Genomic DNA, 21,146 nt, shown 5'->3' with positions numbered 1-21,146 from the left:
AACAATTTGAAATATCTAACAATAAATTTCAAATAACTGCAGGTAAGGAAATGGGTGAGGTAAGCGTTATTTTTATGAAGGTGAGTTTTCCATATTTGCATAATTACCATCTGTTCAACATCCTCATCTCCACAAAATAATGGTGCGCTCAACCTGGATAAGTTACATAACTCCATATAACCTGAAGTATGAAACAACTCAGTTGAATTATTAACAGTTTTTGAATGACAGAACTTTAAGTCACAAGGATAACTACAAAGTAATGACCAAAGGCATTAGTGATATATAATGATACAGTAATTCAAAATTAAGAAGGAAACTCAGAAACGAAGCCATAAAATTACTGCCAACAGGTTGTGTTCCTGCTCTAATTGCAGGCTGCTCTTGCTCCAGCGTGCAGACCAATGTAGATGTTAATGTGAGGTTAGCACAGGAATAGTTAGACAAGGCCTCAAAGTAACCCACTTTAAACAGTATCAACTGCCTGATAATCATTGATTCAGATGTTTTACAAATCTTTTATTATTATTATTATTATTATTATTATTGTTGTTGTTGTTGTTGTTGTTGTCTATTGTCTGCTATCAGGGACATGTTCACATGCTGCATGATCAGCAGTTTCTTAAGAGCAAGGAATAACTTTGTTAGAAGTTCACTTAGTGTTATGGTTATTACAAATATTTATACCATTTAGGCCAATGCCATATCAGCTAGATTTACTTTTTAACATCCGAATTTGCAATTAATTTCAAGCACCTCCTCTGCAAGGATGTTCCAGTACCTGTTAAGTTTAAAGTGCGCTGTCCGTGGTTCTGAAGTGATGAAAGATGAGCATGCGCGCTGCAAGGAGCGTCTCATGTCAGCTTCCCGTACATAAAGCAATTCAAATAGAGCAGTGAGAAATACTGCGCTACAGAGACATTCGGCAGCCGTTGGGAAATTATGAATTACTAAACAAGAAACCTCCAAAATAATCCCTCCAAATGCGATCCTCATTCATAACATTTTCCGAAGTGAGACTCATATTTACAACTGTAATAAAAAATAAATAAATAATAAAAACGGATACGCTTCTGCACAGAAGACGGGAAACAGGCACACGTTATGACGTCTCACTCTACAGTTCTGTGTGTACTGTAAAGAGTAACATTCAACAAGACTGTAAGTGTTTCCAGGTCATCCTGTTATCGTGTCAGCCAATTACCTAGATACAGTTATGTGCCCACAATAAATGCTATCAGGGATGTTAAAATTAGTTTTAATATAGGTGTTGATCAACTGTAAGGCTTGGATAGAGGACTAGCTGACCAAAGCACCAAAGCACTGGACACATTCCTCCTTGCGATGTCTTTACAGCTACATATAAGAAAACACAAGGGTAACCCTCTTCCAATGGATAACAACTTTCCCTCCCTTCAAGGCCACTAATCCAGGTTTCCTCTTCTTTATCTCAAAGCAATTTGCCTACACATTTTTGAAAACAATAAAACGTCAAACTTGAGTGCCTAATTCTAAACGCGCGTAAACAAGTACAACAATTTTAAAAACGCATAAATGAATGTTTCCACATCCGTGTTTAAATGATTAAGCAACACCGTGGATGGCGTTATAAATGTCACGTTTTTATTTGCACCAGTAGGCTGACTCAGACCATATCTCGGACAAGGCCATTTTTCCATAATTCATTTTTTTTCTGCTGACGAGCTATTGCATTAATCCTCTAATTACGCATAACCCCGGTGGTCCGTTCATTTGTGTAAACGGAATGAAGACGCTAAAACGGTTCCCGAGGTTGGTTTCACAGAGGACGCTGTATCGCCGTTGATTAACGTCGAGGCTGACTGATTGTCGTTTTGCTGTGAAAACTACGGCTGGACCCCACCCACCCTTCAAGAATGACATTACAGCTGATTTCATACCGAGGTTTGCTGCGCGGGATCTCTTGATCCCATACTCTCTCCCGCTGTGGTAAAATCATATCCTTTTATTTGTCATTTAAGAAATCCCGTGCAAATAAGTTTGCGGATCCAATTCTAACATCACTGATGACGGATACCCGTTGCCGGTCAAATAAATGGCACTTATTTCACATCTGTGCGACTTTGAAGGACGAAGGGATATCGAGCACATACGGAAAAGTGGGAAAACTGCAAGCCAGCGTTAATCTATCCCCACAATGCCCATCACTGAGTAAGGGGAACGAGAGCTGTTAAATGCTTGCTGCTGCCGCAACGTAAAAGACGGAATGCAGTTACAGGGCTTCCGCTCTTCGAGGATATACACCTGAAAAGGATTTTCCTGCTTGGAAACAACACCGGAGACAAGGCACGGATATATTCTTTATATTGGATTTCAGCTGCATGTTCTGGGAATTATACCTTCTTTTCAGAAGGTATCGAGAAAAAGCTTTAATACAGTGCATTAATGATTTTTGACACCCAGTGCATGCCAATAGTAACGTTAGCCATGAAAACATATTATATATTGAACGAGTCGATTACATATCGGATTAAATGGGACTAATTCCAATGCAATAAATCCCCAAGACGTATTTGAGAGTTCCCAGCTCACTATCGCAGCTGTACGGAAAGAGGCTGTGGATCGTACGTCTGTTCTTCGCAACTTGGAAACGACAAGGTGGCGGTTTCGTGCGCTTTCCCCCGTCTACTACACTCTTTCGGGTCCGCGTTATTACACCTCAGCGCTGACAGACGGAGCACCGGAGATTTAAAGTAGGTGAGAGGACCGCAAGGAGAGGGAACAGAACCTAAACGAAGAGAGAAGTCCCCATCAGTTCCCCCCATTTAAAGCTGTTTACTAAAGGACCATCACGCAGGTAATCTTTGCATTATGCGACTTTCAAGGGTGTGGAACACATTTAAATGTCTTGCTATGTTGTAAAGAAACGTCGCGACATTGAACAGTATGCTCTGCAAAGAGGCGCCACTGAAAGCTCAAGTTTTATGTAACATTGGGACACAATGAAAGAATATTGAGAGGGATGGGCAAAGAGAAATAGGGTATGGCATGTAGGAGTCCACATACAAACTGATTGCAGCACATTGGTCAGCGATGCACTGTAGCATGAAGCTATGCCCAGCCCCGTTCATTTCACACAAACGAAGAGAATGTCGAAATAGCCGTGCTGCCATGCATCATGCGGTTGTGCTGCTTAACGTAGCTATCTAATGCAAAGAACTCATCTTGGCCATTTGAAACTGAGCATCGGGTTTGATCCAAAAAGCGGGCTTGCTAAATATAGTATTGGTGAAGTTGCTACCTTAAACGTTGTTTTATCGTGTGACGCCTATATGTCGAGGAATTTTACGAAAATGTATAGAAATCGTGGATTTCCTATTAGGAGCCGTTTTACGGTTAATTTGGAATAGAGTGCAGACTTCGTCTCATATAGCCCATGACTCCCGAATGGGGTATCACTGGTAAGTGACTTTTAAGAAATGTTATGCTAAGTGAAGCTTGCTGTTTTTATACATTTGGTCCGAACCGTGCACAGATAATGTGGACATGAAACATGTTCCAATGACAAGGGCATTGTCATGGATAAAGAATTTACTTGCATTATGGGTGTTTAGATGAAATGGAGGTAACGTTTTCAGTCGCGGATGCCTTTGAAGCAGAAAAGGGCGAGACTTGGTTTCTGTGTGCGTTCTGTATACCCAGAGTGGATTCATAGCTTGAAAAGTGTAGATGTCCCAAAAACGGAAGGAAAAATGCTTTAAACTTCACCATTTCTGTCGCACACTCGTGAATACCTAACCCAGGCCACTCGGTTTGAATTTGCTGCTCATGCAAGAGTACCAGTACTGTCCCATGCACTGTTTGTTCAACATTGAAATGCCCACTTTTTTTAAATTACTGCAGTCGTAGGACACTTGAATATTATCATGTATATTAAATACTTGTTGCAGCCAAAATGAAGCGCCCATCTGGTATTCAGAATTTCTCAAGGGACGAATCACAAATGCGACGCAATAAGGAAAATGGGGTTGTTCCAGTATCACTTAAAACATGCCTACCGGGTCAGTTAATAAATTTGTATTCGGGAATGATTTCGTAATGATCAACGTACTGCACGACAGGCTACAAAAAGAATATCGGTTGTGTGTGTTCAGGTTCTCAGGGTAAAGCGTGAAACAACGTTTTGCTTGCCATTGTAGGTGGGCAGTGGCAAAAGTGGGGTCGATAATGACTACTAGTTCGATGCAAATACATCCATAATTGAAGTTCCACTGAGGTATGGATCACTTTGTAACATTTAATTGTATGGTAATCTTTTCTTTAAACGTGAGAATTAGCCAGCATGCTACGCTTATGGATCTCGAACACAAATCTGCCCTACATGCTTATCCTGTGCTACATGCACATGCCGTGCACCTATCTTAGTACATCAACGCGTTCCTTGTGGTATGCATACTAGGGAGCTTGTTTAGAATTGCTCCACATGACAGTTTCTGTGCCTCTTGAAATTAATACCTACCTTACCTGAATTAAGCCCGTATCTCAGAACCAAGCTGTTAGTTGTACTTCGTTGTTGTTGTACACTAACGCAATTTCCTATGTCCTTTTTTTTACTCGCAGATCAGCAAGTATGATCTTGAATATGAAACTGCAGTGCCCTAGAATGTCTTATTCTTTGTCACAGGTAGGGGGCTGTGGTGTACCGATCGCGGCTCCTCCAGCCACGAGCTCTCACATATGCGAGTGACACGACATTTCTCTCCTGTCTGTGTAAAATAAGTTCCCGCTGTGCTGAAAGATGCAGGCTGTCCGTTTTATCCGTCTATTCGATCAGTCTTGTAAAGGTTTCTTAATATACGTCTCTTTGTCTGTAATGTGTCCTCTTTTTATGCCGTGTGAATAGTGGATAGCAGCTTGTTATGGGGCAACTTTTCTTTTCCCTCAGACTGACCAGTGACCTATTAGTCTACCATCTTTGGCATGTGTCCCGCCTTTGCGATTTTCCTTCTGTCAAATTTCTAGAAAGGTCAGAGGTTAGAGTTGACATGACAGGTCTGAACGTTTGAAAGTTGCACAGTCGGGAAACGGGCGCACATTGTATGCATATCACGCAGCTCGGTATCTCTGGGGATTATGTACGCACGCTGTCTGGCATGCTGTCTAAGCGATGAAGGATTGACAGCTAGCTTTTTTTGCTCAGCCTGTGCTCGGTGAAAGAGCTAGCCCAGATGCATAAAATGGCAGCCTGTCGCTAGCGGAGATTCTGTGAGTCTGATGTGAACATCAGCTCAGCCCATGTTACTGTCGGTATTGCAACGTTTTGGTAAAATGGCACATGGCGAGGCCATCTGTTCAGGAGATCGCCATTTAAGTGTGTGAACAGTCCCAGCCAGAGAGCTTGGCTTTGGAAGCACGGGCCAGTGGAAGAAAATGGTGCAGGTTTAGTTCTGTTCTCCTCTGCCAGTTTGGCTCCCACTGTCTGGCTGTCCTTTGATGGCAAGCAGAGATGATCTCTCACGATCCCTCCACTTGGACTGAATTTCGTCATGTCGTTTGATGGCTAGAGCCCAACAAGAATATGGACGTGTCAGCTGCCACAAAGATCAACCCAGGGACTTCTCCTCCCAATTGTGTATGCTATGCGATTTTGTTGAAGAAACAGAGTGCAGCAACCACAGATATCAGTAGTAGCTGCAGGAAAACATTGGACTGGGGGACAAGGCCTCAATACAACAGAATTAGCTTTCAGTAAAGGCTGTTTTTTGTCTTATACTGTACACTTCAGCAGTCACTGAAATAAATGAAAAAATATGTAAGATTAAATTGTTTGCTGAAAGTGATTCATGGAATTTTATGACACAGTTCTTTGTGGTTATATTAAATTGCAGTCCAGATCAATACAATGGTAGTTTAATACAATACATGGTATTGTACAAAGCAAACAATTTTGTTTTTTTTTTTTTTTTTATTTTATTTTAATGCAGTGGGACTTGATGGTTTTATAACACAATGATTACCAAAATTGTTTTATTTTTCCCAGATTTTGTTTTGTTCACAGTACAACATTAATGGATTACATCTTTGTCTCCCTTCCAAAACCCACCATCCCCATAGAGGTTCTTTTCTGTGGCTATCCTGTATCATATATGCATTTTCAATTATTCAAAGTACCAGGGGGCATTAGAAATGATGGTAGAGTGGCATAATCAGAGGAACATCTGGTGGGGGTTTGTGTGGTAGAGATATGAGGTTGAATGCTGAACGCCGCTGTGAGATGTAATATGGCAGGTCAGCGTTTTTGGCACATTGCCTGGACCTGACAACCTGGATGTGTTCACAAGGCTATCAACCCCCCCCCCCCCCCACCTGCCTCACGCTTCAAGGGACAGACATTGAGGAGTCAAGCAGAATAGAGTGAATTAATTGCATCATGGAAATTTCTCTGAAAAATGATCACTGCCATAGTCATTCACTCTACTGTTACTGCGTGTCTTACATTGGTGCACGCATAGGAGCTTGAAATTCAGTTAACTGGGAAAAAAAAAACTCAAGACATTTTAGACAGTGAAACCCAGGTAGTGTTCAGTTGGATGTGCCAAGCACTCATCAAGGCCATGGCCTTAATGTGCTGATTTGTGAAAGTTTGGTGCATCCAAAAACTTTTCACTCCCAGAAAAGAAAGACCCCATAAGCTTGTTAAAGGGATTTCTTAGGCATGATCACGTATATACACACCTAGAATTGAAATGGAATGGCACTCAACTCACCAATCATCAAACTCCTTTGCATATTGTATGTGAACATCCAGCCATGGTTCCACACGGATAAAAGGTATCTTAGCTGGAATGCAAGTTTTTCTTTCAGATTTCTGTGTGTAAGTGAGATCATGCGGAAGAGAGTGGAAAATTCTTAATGCATCCATTCAGTACACAGTAATGACAGTAACTGGCGGTAAATATTTCCCATGCAGTTTCAATGTTCATGACTTGCCTCTTTTCTTTGGATTTTGTAAATACATTTGAGTAACATTTTTGAGTAACATTTGTTAGCAAGTGTAAGATCCCCCCCCCACCCTTTACACAACATTCAAGGCTCATGGCCAATGAAATTAGGTGTGCAAGAAGTGAGAAAATAAAATAAAAAAGTCACCTAAATTTGGCACTCAAACGTAATAAAGCACACCGAGGTCAGATTGAATAAAGGCTTTAGCTGCTTTCTCGCAGGCTTCAGACATAATTGTTTTAAAATTGCTTTATTTATTTTCCAAGGAAAGAGAGCAGCGCTGCTGTCAGGCTGAGCTTTTCATTGAAGCAACGCAGCTAAAGCCCCGGGACATGTGCCTATTGATTAGTTTGCAGGGCCTGTTAGCATTTGATCTTTTGGTACACTTTCCTCGGCTGAGGTCTTCCAGAATGTTCCTGTGATCTCATGGAACAGCTGAAACATGCCATACAGAGCTGCTGAATGATCTCTGTCCCCTCACCTTCTATATGGTGACATTCATGCAAACAGGCTTGTTAAAAACCCTGTGAAGTCTATGGATTAATGGATCGTGACACTCAAATTTCACCGGAGGCTCACTGCAGGGAGAAATGAGAGACACTCTGGAATGGTCATGCAGATTACAGATTCTCTTCTGTATCTATTGTATTTTGGTTGTACGATATATACTGGTTGTGTCATTCTTTATTGAATAGCTTGGCTAAATTGTGCAGTTAAAGCAAAGCAATTTGTCTTTAAAGCACAGCAATGCTGTATCTTACCACGGTGCTGTAAACCTCAGGATGTATATGGAAGTCTATCAAATCTTGATGTTCTGTACAGAGATTAGTGTGCCATACTACTTAACTGTTGAAGGACTGCATACTCTGTACAGATCACTCTTTTTGGGTTTCACAAAGGAGTTATTGTAACACAATCTTTGAAGAGTAATGTATAATGTATATATAATTCCTACATAAACACTAAATGACACCTGATATAAACATTTGTAGACATTTATTGCCATTCCTGGCATAAAGCAACAGTGAAGTTCATTTTTCATGCCAAAATGACATTCTCCTGTTTGTCAAATTACATTAGTGTCAATTTATATTAACCATAACAGTGGTCTGGTATGACATTCACCAAAGTCAGACTGACATAGCCATTTATGTTTAGTTATGAAACGTATTATTTATCATGTAAAATTGACATTGTTACTCATGTTGAGAGAGGAAAAAAATGGAAATGTGTTCTCTCTCACTGGTACTGTTGGTTGCAATTTGTGTTATTCTCTGGTGTGTCCTAAAGTCACAACCTGAAATTGGCTTTAGGAGACTGCTACACAGACAAACTCCTCTGCAGTTCTTGTTGTTCTGTCTATCCCAGACACCTGTGTCACCTGAGATGAAGAATGCTGTCAGTGTGACATTGTAAATAGAACGCCATGCAAACATATCTGTCATTCTCTGTCAATTAACATAAGTGGCTGGGTCAGGTATGCTGCAATCGCAGTGAAATGGCTGGAAAGGTGAAACTTCTCATTCCGAGTGAATTAAAGAAGTCAGACCACCAGAGGTTATTACTCAGCCAATTCTTTAGTCACTGTGGGAGACGTATGTTTGCAGCTGAGATGGTTAGCATTTCTAATTATGCTCAGTAGTGAGGGCCAGCTGTTGCACGCCCCAGTTAATTGTGCTGCCGTTCCAGCTCATGTGCTCTCTGTGGTGCTCACCCCCCCCCCCCCCATACTCCCCAACCACTCCTACCACACCGACAAGCTACCGCATACCTGACACCAGTAATAGCCGAGTGCAAGCCTAAGCACTCTCGACACATCCCGCTTAGTGCTGTACAATGGACCTTTTGCAATCGGCAGGCATTTAATTATTCAATTGATCCCGATCAAGTCTAATTAAGTCACCGGGGCCGTGTGTTGTGGAAAAGCCCTCGCACTGCGGAAAAGCTCAAACACCGCAGGGCTGATCGCTGCAGCTGCAGTGCCTTCGAAGTTGCCAGGTACCACAGGGCTCAACCTCTGCACCATTGAGAATGTCAGACTGCATCACAGAGAACTATGGCGTTATGGCTGTGGACCAGTAGGAAGAATAGTAGACCGGGGATCACAGGGACTGTGGGTCAAATCCACTGCTGGATGCTGCAGTTCCACCTCTGCCTGAGGAACCGAGTATCTCCAGTGAAGCTGCAGAAGCATAAAAAAGGAGAATGTGCAAAATGCAGACATAAATCACTCCAGATAGGGGTGTCTGCTAAGCAAATAAATAATGATTAACATTGAGCTCAACCTTCTTACCGTTGGGAACATAAATCAAAGGCTTTGAAATAGATCCTGTTCTGTAGAACTGAGTGGAAATCTGAGCTCGGTGTAATCATGCTCTCCCCCCTGCCACAGGAAGTCTTTGCTGATGATATAAATAACCGCGTTCCGCTCTTCCTTCTGCATCTGTCCGCGATGTGTGTTATCAGATTACAAAATCAGGCCCCGGCGAGTGCCGGCTCTCTGTTGTGCAGTCCGCGGTGACACATATTTATTAAGCCCATTCTTTGATTGTCCCGCCTGCACAATGCGATATTAACGCAGCGAGATGGGGTTAATGCCTGAGGAGAAAAGGGGGCAGAGGTTGAGTCCCCGGCCAGCGGGTAAGGCGCGGGGGCGGGGGCTCTGTCACGGGGGTCTCTGGCGGCGAGGATTAAGCAGAATCAGATCAACCCCGGCTCCTCAAAAAGGGCTTTGTGCCAGATTGGCCCGGTGCGTAATCTGAAAACGGAGTGGCTGCTTTAAAAGTGAGCTGCAAAGGATGAGGGGCCACCAGCTGTTCTCCCATCATGTCCCACATCCTGCCGGGCACTGTTACTCAATATCGGTCACGTGACCGTGTTAGAGCTTTCTCACCACTGTCAGAGCTGCCTCATCATTCATTAACAGTATGTGCGTGTGTGTGTGTGTCTGTGTATGTGTGTGTGTGCGTGTGTATGTGTGTGTGTGGGGGGGTATGGTCCTGCCATGGCTGCTCCAAGCACCATTCCCTCTGAGCATTGCGTATGGAACCCTCCCCTTCATAAACAAGTTGAGTTGACCGAAGGGTACAAAACCAAAGGGAGCACACGCCATGCTAAGCCAACCTGCAGCAAACATGGCAGCATCTGCAAGCCTTTCCTTCTGAGCCCTTTTGACATTGATGCTGTACTGCGCTCCCCTGATGTCAATACTGACATAAAACTGAATGAATCCACAACCTGTGAAGAGGTGCTGTGTTACACTGGCCCTCCATTTGAGCACGACGAACCCTTCGGCTCCCCTGCTGACCGCACGTCCTGTGCGAGAGGATCAAAGTCTCCATTTCCATTGAGATCCCCCAAACACGTGGGACATTTCAACTCTCAATGTCAAAGCAGTCCGCGGGAGCTCTTTATTTGTCAAGAATCTCACCGGAGGCGTAAATTCCTGAATGCAAAAACACTCTCGTTGGCTCGATCTGTTTTCCTGTAAAATCTTTGGTTGGGATATGCGGAGCTGAGATGAAAGGGGGGAAGTAATTACCGGTGGAGTGGAGCAGGTATCGTTTACGGAGCTTGTGAAGCCTAACAGGTGAGGTGTTATCATGGCAGCCCATGCGCCAGCGGGTGAAGGGAGGGGTGCACACAATAACACAAAAATATTCAGGCTCAGAAGTAGTGCAGTGCAGTGTGGCAGAGGAGTTTTATTGTTAGATTTAAGCCCCTAACTTTTTGGTTTTCAGTTTTCCAGACAAAATGTTTTCATCTGGATAGAAATTGAATGAATACATGACAATGGCAGCTTAGAGAGTTAAAAAATATTGCAGGCGGTCATTTTGACAACACTGCCTTCTCTTAATTGCTTACTGGTTCAACACTGAAGATGAAGCAAGTTTTTAGCTGCAAGTTTTCTTTTTTTTTTCATTGGTTTAGAGCTTGGAGGCAGCTCATGAGCCTCTTTAGGGGCACAATTGTACATGAAGGACATGAGATATAAATTGATATTTGAAAAGTGAATTTGAAAAGTGAATGTCTAGAATAATGGAAGCGCTAGTGGGAAATGAGTTTAAACGAAACACAGTTCATGATTGTCATTAATGCCTGATGACCAGGGAATATGCTTTCTCTGATGCAGTACTCACTGGTCCTGGTGAACATTAGTTCTTTTCACATCATTTTCAGTGTTGAACATTAATCCATGTATGTTAGCGTGTTACATTAGGGTAAAAATGCATTCATAGAACCTGAAAGGAAGGTACAAATTCTATTTTAAAGATGAGACTGGGATGTTCTGAAGTAGCAACTAATGCCTACTTTATTCACTTTACATGCCCTAAGTGTAAAGACTTGAAAATGGAAAATGGTAACCAGGGAAAGTGTTTAGTAGGATATATGAAGCCAGCCTCACAGTACTGTCTCATAAGTGCTTCATTCATTCAGGTATCCCCTGCCCAGATTGTTTTATTATCTTAGAGCACCATTCTGTGAACCTCTTTAAAGATACAGAAACACACTTACCCAGGTCACCGCATATGTGAAAGGTCAGGTCTCTTGTGTATTTTAAAGGCTTTTTACAACCTCTGTGTGTTTAGGCCATCTATAATATATGCCAGTGGTTATACTAAAGGATCTTTTTTATTCATACAGCTCTTTGAAATGCATCGCGTTTGCTAATGTGAAAGCATTGCCTTACAGAATAGACTGTTTGCACTGCTTACCATTGATTTACTTCTGTAGAGTAACGGATAGCCCTGAGGCTACTCCCACTCTCATAACACGGTTAAACCTTTCATCCTAAAGCTATGTCCATCTTGAAAGAAATGGCTCATGGGAAACATACACATTTAAATTTAAAATCTAAACTGTGTTTTGCCATATCTTCATGTTGGAAATATAAAATGGCATAATATGGATGCAGTGATTTGTGTATATTTAACCTGTATTTCTTTTATTTGCATTTGTAATGACACATATTTTAGCATATATTAGACATGTAATCCTCTGTGCTGAATTTCATAACATTCATGAACTGTGTGCATTGACTGTGTTTTATTTACATTTTGCATTTAGTCATTTAGCAGACGCTCTTATCCACAGGGCCTCACAAAAGTGCATACCAAAAGCAGAGACAAGACTAAATCAGAAGTTTCACAATCTGATAGTGATAGGCATTACATAACAAACAACATTCTGTTAAGTGCCATAATAGGTGAAGGAAGAGATCTGAGGATTTACCCATTTTTTCTGAGGATATACAGTTATATGAAGATGGAGGACGGTCACTGTCTTGCCTGTTCTGACTGTTTTGGGGAGCTCATTTTACCACTGGGGGACCAGACTGTGTTTGTAACAGAAGTAATGGATTCTATGCAGTTCATTTTCCGGAAATGTTCCATTGCATGCAATGTGAAAAGCAGGATGTGACAGAATTGTGTCAAAGGTGGTTTTGTCCTGGGAGTCTTTCAATAGCTTTTCTCTCCAGCGGTAGTGTGGCATAGCAGCTAGCAAACTGGGCATATAGCCAGAGTAGTGCACACCTCTAGCTTGGCTGGCCCATTCTGTGATGCCCTTGGGCAAGTGTTGCTTCACTGAACGCCTAGCTCTATAACATGCAAAATGTGTAAAATGCATACTATGTAAGTCAAGCTGAAGGGCTACTGCTAAGCAAACAACGCAATGTTTAATAATGCGAATGAGAATTTCAGGAGTGGTAGATAGAAAGTCAGAAATGCTGCGTTGCATGTGTATCCTCCCAAGCCAAAAGGCATAGGGTATTCCTTATTCTTTTCTTTTCTGTACTGTTTCCCCCAAGAAGCTGCCTGGCATGTGTAGCCACTACATTTACTTATTTAAGCCACAAACCACAGAACACAATACTGACCCAATAAAGTAATGCGTCACGTCTCCTTTTTGCATCTGCTACAAAATTGTGTTAAATTGAGTTTCTACTTATGGCAACGTAGTTTAATCTAATCCTGTGGGTAATGCAAATTGTGAAACATGAACTGCTCCAAATCCACACATTATGAGATATGCTTCATGTCAGTATTACCACCCAATCTTTTGTGGGGTTATGTAAGTGCACTTTATATATTTTATTTCACTTTTTTTTTCTTTTTTTCCCCCCAACTCTAATCCAGCACAGTGTCGGGAGTTGAACAGGGGACTTTCGGCACTCCTCCAGTCAATTTCTGCACCACAGCACCCCACTGTGACAAATTGCAGGGTAGTTTTGCAATGAAAACCAAAAAGCAGTGCCAAGACCCTGCACACTAACATTTCATCTCAGACGTCCCAGGTCAGATATTGCGAACACTTTATTGCGATCTACACTCTAGCTGGGATGGGGGGGTGGAGGTTGTGAAAAGCCGCAAACTAACTCCCTGTCTGCACAGAGGAACGAAGCTTCTTTTTGATGTTTTTTTTTTTTTTTCGTTTATGGAGCCCCACCGTTTCCGCTCGACTTCCCGACAGCATGCCGCTCTCTCTCGCGGGCTGGTGTCGTTGGGATCTCGCGCAGGTCCCGCGCAGGAACAGTCGGTGAAAAGCCGCGCCGTCGGGAGATCAAAGGGGAGAGCGCTGACAGCGCATCTGCTCAGAGACGCGCCTCTGTCTCTCTCTCCTTCTCGGATCACAGGCTTGAGAACCGCGTTCGTCGATGTCACGCGGCGCGCTTGCGAGTGAGGCTAGCGGTCGCTGTCGTCGCGGGATGAGCTGACACGAGAACTCCGAGAGGAGGAGGCTGCGCTTTGACAGGCGTTGCCTGCCGTGGTCTCATGCCTCCCGTTTCAGCTGGGATCGACGTCATAGACTGACAGATGTTCCCCGTTTGCCGTGCCTTTTCCGACAGCAATCCGATTCACTCATGGATGTACTCCGAAAAGTCATCCCTCTTGACTGTGTTCTTACTCTACGAGGGAAAATGCGTCAGAAGCACGTTTTGCAGCTAAATCTGTCGGAAATGAGCTAACGTTCTTCTGAGAAACATCCAACATCACCTCTAAAGTTCAATCCTCAGACTCAAATGTATTTCCTTTGTTTGGTTATTAATTTTAATGACCTGTAGTTTGATTTCATGTTAGAAAAAAAAAAAAAAAAAAACTATTCATTTTGATGTGGCAATTACTCTGGTTTCCTGTCTGACCAGAATGCTTTTCTGTTGAGTGCTATGTAGGGTAAAAAGCACTGCATTTTGTAGTTGGACAAAATGAAAGGCTGGGTATGCATCCAAATAAAACATGCTGCATTTTTGTGTCATCATCAGTAGCATGCATTGGACATCTGCAGTTCAGTCATTGGAGAAAGGGGAACGTGAGTGCTCCAAATGGAAGCCATGCTTCTAAGATGGAACTCGGGTGAGCGTGTGCCCTTACCATTCGGTGCCCGTGCAACAGCGGTGTCGCTGCCTTCTCCACGGAAAAAAAACACAGACCACATCGAAAAGGAACGGAATGTGGGAATGCGGCCGGCGTGTTCAGTTTTACGCTGGAGACACAGAAAGCACACACAGGGCCGAAAACGCAATTACTCTCTGCAAGCGAACAGTGGCCCTGGCAGTCTGCCGCCAGCACTGCCGCCAGAATGTACAGAATCCCCATTGGGCTTCTTCTACAATGAGGGCGATAAGTACAGGACATTCTCTGCTGCGGAAAATGTTGAGAAAGAAATCATCCGCTGTGTACACGTGGGATTGAGAACTCTGCCCACCGATCAGATGATTAAATTTGAAAGGTTGCTAGGCAGGTTCACCAAAGGGATCTGTCAGTGGGATATTAAGCTCCGAAATACACGTCTCTAAAGATCCTAACTGGAGATCGGTTTTAGCAGTTACTTTGAGTAATAAACTTAATCAAATACTGTATTTTCCACTTCATCAGTTCTTTTTATTCCCACTTGCTGCAATGGAATTGACTGCCAAACTCATATTGTTGCATAAGATGCCCAAAAAAAAAAGCGAAATGTTATGCAAGGACAGAAGACACTGTCTTTCCTCAACATGCTCCTAGGGAGTGAAACTGCAGTGGATGTGCGAGAGCCTATGTCAAAAGAAGCATGCATATCCCACCGTATGTTTATGCAACGACAGCGTGCAGTACTGCGTGGCATCATCACGGCTGATCATTTTGCTCACTCAGGAGTATTTTGCATAGTCTGTCAGGCCAGGATCCAAAGAGTGGAGCTGAGAGTATCTACACGTCTCTAACGCGCACTGTATGTGGTAGCGACATATATAACAACACAATATATGGCGAAAGACAGAAAGATGACAGCTTGTGTACTGGAATTCTTGGAGCCGTGGCTTTTCAGAGCAACTTTATTGCAACATAGCTAGCTGCCTATCTAATAAGGTCAGCGTGTAGGAAAGCATCTTCAGGTGGGTTTGCAGGCACATTACATACCGGCACCTGTGAACTTTCAGGTACTGTATGTGGCGAAACGCTCAGCTGTATGTGGTTAAAGGGATCGACTACTTTTGAAGAACCAGAAGACACTTAAAATACACGTGAGGTATGCACACGCGCAATTGCACAATCTTCATGTGAACGAGGGACCGAAGCCCTGCACTCACAGCATTTGCAGGGGTTGCATGCATGAGGTGCATAGATTTGTTCTCTTGGGGTATCAGCTGCCTGTTATGGTCACTGATGGCACCCAAACCCAGTTCATGTCTCCTCCTTTAACTGCTAATCAGCAGTTAAAAATATTAAAATATACCATTCTGACAGCTGTCCCATATCCTCTCACTTAACGTGACATGTTGTCATGCCGCTCTTCAAACTTGCTGAAAAAAAAGTACATCAGTTAATCACCATTCAACATTAAATGTGCAGCCATGACTAAGTATATGACATTTTGACAATTTATGTTGTGTTAAAAAAGCACTTACAGTTTATACTGAGAAGGATGTATGAGCTCCCACACCCTCGCAGTTTGAATCTGGAAGATTAGTGAGATATTTATTTTTTAGGCCATACTCTGCATTTGTCTTAAGTGGAGAGCAGGGTTTTGCATTATTTTCTTTGGTCAATGTACAGTATTTTCATTGATACAAGGGTTGGAATTTACATAGCAGGTATGCTCTATCTGAATTTGAACAAAAAAAAAATCTATATGCAATATAGATATATCCACAGAATTATTAGCCTTGTCTCATATTTAGTGCTGTGTACATTATTTATTTTATTTTTTTTTTATTATTATTATTGTCTGGCTGTGCAATTATGTTTGTTAACAGTTAGATATAATAGTTTTCAAACATCATTGTTTTTCATTTCATTTCCATTACGTAAAATTAACTACTAAAGACTACACAGAATAAAGTGCTTTCCATACTCATTCGTACTCCTGAGTAAACAGGATTGATTACACTGATAATATGCTTCCTGTAATATGCTATGAGGTTCTGGCACTATTGGAAGGGGATTTTGGCCATTCCCATTGCTGTAGGTCCTACAAATGTTTTGGTTTTGTTGTGAACATCTTTCTTGAAAACAAAGCACAGATTCAGCTGACCTGAGGTTTGGTGATTGAGATGAGTTGAGAACATTTCCCTTTATAAACAGGCTTATCTTTGTGTGCTACACATAAAGCTAATGAGCATATGCAAAAAGTTTTTTTTTTTTTTCTTCTTTTTCATCTGCCCATGGGGCAAGCTTTGAATTGTCATTCAATTTGAGTTGCCTCTTTTTCTGGCTTACCTTCAAAAGAGGTTTCTTCCTTGTAACCTGTCTGTGAATTTAATCTGAAGATCCTATTCCACGTTGCATTCATGAATGTTACAATGTGTCAGAGAACATTTTGTTTAGGAGAAGTCTGACTGTTGCCTGGATTTATTCTTGCCTCCTGAATGGCTTGTCTCACAACCCATGGTGTCAAGATACATGCATTCTCTTCCTGGTAGAACTGTGGGTGCACTGGTAGCCTGGCATTTTTTAGCAATGGACATTGTGAATTCCTGTATGTTACGTCCCTGTATAGCCATCCTCGAACTTGTGTGGGCCATTTACTTGCAGTCCCCAAAGGGCTGTCTGCCTTTGACCATGATAATGCATAGCACTGATGAGTCTCTTCTGTGTGGTATCTCTCTTTAGACCGCAGGCAAACAGGAAATCTTCCCATGCCTCTGTTTATTCTCATAAGCTTCCATTTAATGTCCAGTAAGCAAAATTCTGGTGCAGGTTTGTTTTGTCAAATATTGCCTTAAAGATTCCTTAAAGGTATGAATAAATGTGACTCATACTTTCTGGATTAAACTGCAACCTTTGTGAATTATTTGAGTTTCCTCTGTACTGTGCTATTAAGATTAAAGTATAACATTGGAACATTTTTTAAGCACAAAAAGATATCCGATATAAAAATGTTTAACATTCAGTCAGGGGTTTGAATACATGTGGAGGGAACTGTAATTATTACAGTGATGAGCTGGGAAGGGAGTGTGTAGGGTGTTATATGCAGTCTCAGAGTAGTTTTTTTTTTTTTTTTTTTTCCGCTACATAGGTGAGACAGTGACATCTCCCACAGTTTGCAGTTTCCTACATGACAGCAGTTGTGAGTGTGGCCGTCAGTGTGGCAGTCGGTGCTCCCACACTCAGCTGCTTTCAGGGACTGCAGGCAAAACTTTACACCAGGGCTACTCAGGGCTGCAATTCAAGCATGCTTTCCTGTCTTTGAACTGCTAATGCTCTCAGGACCATGGGAGGAAAACTTCAGAGTTTCACTCAAGACAATGAATAGTTGACTCGGGTGGTTTTGTGTGCCTAGGGTGGAACAGCCCGCAGATACTGCGGTCCCGACGGGAACGGAGCTAGCTGAGTAACGCTGCTCAATGCCATAAAAAGAGAACGCCTAACATCAGTGGAAATTGAGCTGCCACCACTTGATGTGTTAAAAAAGGCCTGGTTTACAGGGGCTCTGAAAATTCTAAAACAAAAAACATCTGGTGGGTTTGATCTAAAGGACATACTGCAGAGTCATAATGAATGTAAGCATATTTAATTTTCAAAAGGACAAGTGAGATAGATAATTGAACATTATAACAAATGCACAATTAAAAAACTCATTTTTTTATAAAGAAGGGTCCTACTTCCAAAGATATTTATGCTTTTATCACTAACTTGATACATCCCATATTGCATCCAACCCCAGCTTTCCATTCCATTTATCAAAGCCTTAATAAAGTCTTTGATACAATATGTGACTCTGCTGGATCTACTGAAACCAGCGACAGTCTCAGAACCTGCAGGAATGGTACTGATTGGTGACAGTAGTTCAAATCAGAATCATTATTAGGGGAATCAGGAGATCAGTTTGCTGGCTTGAAGCGAACAGACACTGTGGCACTCCAACAGGACAGTTGAGTCGCATGTGTTGAGGTGGGCCGAGTTGCAAGATGATCTGTTTAATGACATATGTGCATCAGCAGGTGTTTGTAAGGTGCTGGGCGTCAGAGGTGATGCATCTCTGCAGCAGCTTGTCAAAAAATGTGACGCATGCCTCATCTTTGGAATGACTGGACAGAGGATCCAGAATGCAAGGTACAGACGTACAAAGGTAAAATTGCATTTGGATGTCCTGTCATTTTTATTAGATACAGCCTTTCAGATACATAGCATTCACCTTCTGAATGTCACAACAGGAAATGGGGCATTTTTGACTGAAATGTCATGCCCATCCAATGAATGCTTTTACAGTAAGCTGACTTCAACCCCACAAACCCCTTTGTATACATTAGTAATTTGAAATTTATTTCCCTTAGTCTGTAAGTAATATTCATAAGGTGAAATGACCTTCAGAAAAAAAAAAAAAACAATTTGATTAAAAATAGTAATATGAAAATGCTTCATTGGTATTCAGGTCTTAGCTGTTGAAAATCTAGTTCATGTATGAGATCTGTCAGTCCAAAAATAGACCAGTTGGCAGTGTTTCCCAAAGGAACAGGGCAGGAATATATTATTTTATTAATTTCTTAGTCATTTGTTTAGTTTTTTTTTTTCTTTTCCCAGAGTTCACGAGTGATTTTAGTTAAAATAAAGCATTCTGGAAAAATGAGAAGCTTTTTAATAAAGATAGATTCACATAGGACCTTGCACAGGCATTCCAGCTAAGACATAGTAAAACAGAGAAATCACAGTGAGATAAAATAGCAACCTATATCTGGTTAAACACCTGATTAAAAGAATAATGAACACGTCTGGCCAATTTTATGGCCGGACAGAATTAATAGTCAAAACATGCCGGCTCAGCGGAGTGTCACAGTACCACACTACGTAAAATATGCCTACTCCAGTTCTGTTATAAGTGTGTCCCCAAATGTTCATAGTAAAACAGCCCGGGAGGCCGGAGAGATGAGTTCATGCTGTGACAGGGCTTGGAGGCTAGGAAACCGAGATGCTCCCTCTCACCGCCATCTTGGGGTGACAAGGCTCGGATACGGCTGACCTGTCGGTCCAAGGAGGACAGGGAGGGGTTGCGTGCGTCCATTAACAGAGTGTGGAGAGGGCAGACAGCTGTGGCATGGTCACGCAGCCAAACGAGCAGCGGCTCCCACGGGCGGCTGACGTCTGAGAGCGACGCGGCAGGCGGCCCTCGGGCTGGGGGGGAGTGGTGGGGGGCAGCAGCTCCGTTTTCTGTGAGTGCTGGTGCGTGGCGTGCGGAGGAGGCTGGTTGCCCGCCGGCGCCCGTTGCTCCCATCTGTCAGCGTTCGTTTCGGCTGAGCTTCCCTTCCTCCCGCCATGACGTCAAGAGGGACCCAGCGGGCGATTAACCCTTCACTGAGTGTGCGGAGGGGGCGCCACGATTCTCCGTCCTCAAGGCTTGCGCCGTCTTCCAAGACAAGTGCCCTGACAGTCATTCATATAGCAGGGAGACATAGGGAAGCCTGCTCGAACGCACAAACAGTGGGAAGTTCTGTGGAATGCAAACCTGCTGCCCTGAGTACAGCATATGAAAGCTTTGTGCTCACTGCCTTTGGCATCCTGCACTAGAAAAAAAAAAAAAAAAACATCTTAATGGAGTAAGAACACAATAGAAAGAGCCCTATGATGGATAACAAACGTGCTAGTTTGAAGATCGGTGTTGAATTTACCCTTTTCACAACTGTTCTCTTTATATCCCATTTGTGATGGTTATCAGCAATCTTCGAATGTACAGATCTTTGAAAAAAAAAAATATTGAATTCAATTTTTAATAAATCTATTGAAAATACAAATAAAAAGCATAATGAAAAAATGAATGATGCAAGGCTGCAAGTTACTGAAGTCATGGCACAAGAGTCTATTTTACCGATTTAGAACATGATTCATACTGATTTCCCTGCTTATATGTGACAGTTGGTTTTCAGAGCGAGGGTCAGGTTCGTTAGGGGAGCCTTGCCTTGTCAGGTGGTAAGTGACTGAATCATTCTCTTGATGATAACACTAACTGAATGCAGATATTTCAAGTCTGCAGGGGCAAAACCAGAGTTTTTTTTTTTTTTTTCTCTCTGCTTGAGTCAGTGGAATAGAAAATCTGTCAACTGAAAAGGGCAGTGCTGGAAATAAGATACTAATCTCCAGAAGCAGAATGCATGCAATCTGTTGAATAGAGTAAGTTTACTGTGAGATGACCAGGAAACCTGCAATGGGATTCTAATTTGTTATTTATTTTTTTTTTTTTTGCGATATAATGAGACATTAAGGGATATGTACAGGTAAACTAAGATAAATAGATAGATAACCAACACTGCACAACTTGTGTTTGAAGGAGATCAGTGGATGGGAGCTGTACTTGCTCTTAATGCACTGTTAGAGGGAGTGAAAAAATGGCCCTCTACATCAAAACCTGTTCGTTTTGTTCTTTATGCTGCCTCACGGTCCCCGTGGTAACAGAGTCACACACTTCAGACTCCATTAATCTCACTGCCACTTACAACTATGCATTGCTAATCTTACCGGAGCGATATATATATATGTATATATACATGTATATATATATGTATATGTATATCGCTTACAATTTGTAATTGCCATGTAACTATGCACGATTGTCCCAGCCCCCTTCTTTTAAATTGCATTTCTATTACTTCTAATGCATTTATTTCTTGACTAAATGGAATCAATTTGTTTTTTAAAAATTTGTTTTTTAATTCCTAGTTATGTATATATATATATATATATACACATTTTTTTTAT

General features: G+C 42.1%; 1 protein-coding gene across 4 annotated transcripts in view; it reads left to right on the top strand.

Annotated features, from left to right (window-relative positions):
• The first annotated feature begins 2,381 nt into the window (after positions 1–2,381).
• zgc:172282 (leucine-rich repeat and fibronectin type III domain-containing protein 1-like protein) overlaps positions 2,382–21,146 on the top strand; it is an 85,613-nt gene continuing 66,848 nt past the window's right edge. For 3 of the 4 annotated variants that reach the window (XM_036537353.1, XM_036537350.1, XM_036537354.1), the window contains exon 1: positions 3,137–3,440. The gene's annotated coding sequence lies outside the window, so the exon portion shown is untranslated. Of the gene's footprint in view, positions 2,837–3,136; positions 3,441–21,146 lie in introns of those variants that run through there. The other variant, XM_036537351.1, reaches the window with a different exon arrangement.

Source organism: Megalops cyprinoides, chromosome 9 (genome assembly GCF_013368585.1).
Source record: "Megalops cyprinoides isolate fMegCyp1 chromosome 9, fMegCyp1.pri, whole genome shotgun sequence".
Lineage (NCBI taxonomy): Eukaryota > Metazoa > Chordata > Actinopteri > Elopiformes > Megalopidae > Megalops > Megalops cyprinoides.
Note: the sequence above shows the minus strand (reverse complement) of the source record. Positions and strands in the feature narration are given on the sequence as shown.